The sequence below is a fragment of the Silene latifolia genome, chromosome 3 (assembly GCF_048544455.1).
Source record: "Silene latifolia isolate original U9 population chromosome 3, ASM4854445v1, whole genome shotgun sequence".
Classification (NCBI taxonomy): domain Eukaryota; kingdom Viridiplantae; phylum Streptophyta; class Magnoliopsida; order Caryophyllales; family Caryophyllaceae; genus Silene; species Silene latifolia.
The window spans coordinates 102,178,502-102,180,028 of NC_133528.1; positions in this window are offsets into that span (position 1 = coordinate 102,178,502).

Here is a 1,527-nt window from a genome sequence, read left to right on the forward strand (position 1 = left end):
AAGGAAGAGGTGTCGAGACTTCTTTCCTAAAAGAAGTCATATCCTAATTGAATTAGTTTTATTATTTCCTAGAAGAATAAGTTATTTATTTACTAGTTGTGTTAGAAGTTCTAATTTCCTAAGTCTAAGTTTATTCGGTTTAGGAAAGTGTCCAAGTTTTCCTATTTCGTTTTAGGTAAGTATTTCCTATATCTTTAAGGAGTGTGTAATAAGGCAATCAGAATTGCCATAGAAGTCTTAATCTACACGAGTAGATCTTGGAGATTGGTTTAAGGAAGTTTGTTTCCTTAATCGGTTTAGGAGTCATTCTAGTTAGTATAAATAGGAGTCATTGTATTCTTATTTTAAGCATGATATGATATATTGATTAAGAAAATTGAAGCTGTTGCTTTATTGTGTTTGCAAGTTTTGTAAACCCTAGGTTCGACGCGTTTCGTTCCAAATTGTTATTGTTTGACGCGTTTTCAAACATTAACCCGAGTTATAATCAATAGGTCTTGATTATAGTTCACCATTGGTTGAGTTATAGGTCTAGCTCAAGCAAATATCCTTTTATTTTCTTGTTCGTTTATATTACAAAAAAACACATAAAAATAACTAAGTTTCCGAGTTCTGATTCAAACAGTTCACTAAACCGTTCAAATCATATAAATCCGACAATCAAACAGTCTTCAGCACTGTCCAGTTTTGTTAATTCCGCTGCAACTCTAACGAATCTTATCCTTTTGCGCAAATTTCGTATCAGCTTCAAATAATGGTTTGGGTTGTGTTTTGATGGAGAATGGGAAGGTTATAACTTATGCGTCGAGGCAGCTGAAGCCGTATGAGGAGAACTATCCTACTCATGATTTAGAGCTGGGTGTAGTTGTTTTTGCTCTTAAAATTTGGAGGCACTATCTTTATAGAGCAACCTTTAAGGTCTTTTTAGATCATAAGAATTTGAAGTATATCTACACTTAGAAAGAGCTTAACATGCTACATAGGTGATGAATGGAGTTGATTGGGGAATATGACATAGAGATCATCTATCACGAGGGTAAGGCCAATATTGTGGCAGATGCTTTGAGTAGGAACAGTGTTCATTCGTTGTGTACAACTATGTCTTTGCTGAAGCTGGGGGATGAGATGTCCAAGATGGGGATTCATATGATTTGGAAAGGGGATGCCATCGGGGACTTGACGATCGAGCCGGACTTGTACGATGATATAAAGAGGAAACAAGAGCTTGATTCAAAGATTCAAGAATGGAAGTCAAGGGTAGAGAGTGGCACGGTTTTGAGGTTTTCTATCCACACAGATGGGAGTGTTCGTTTTGATGGGAGATGGTGTGTTCCTAGTGATGCATATATGAGGATGGTGATCATGAAGAAGGCTAATTGCACTCCTTATTCAGTTCACCCATGGGGTGAGATGCTTTATAAGGACTTAAAGAAAACGTTTTGGTGACCTAACATGAAAAAGGATGTTGCCGAGTTTGTGGCTAAGTGTCTAACCTGCCAGAGAGTAAAGGGTGAGCAATGAAGACCG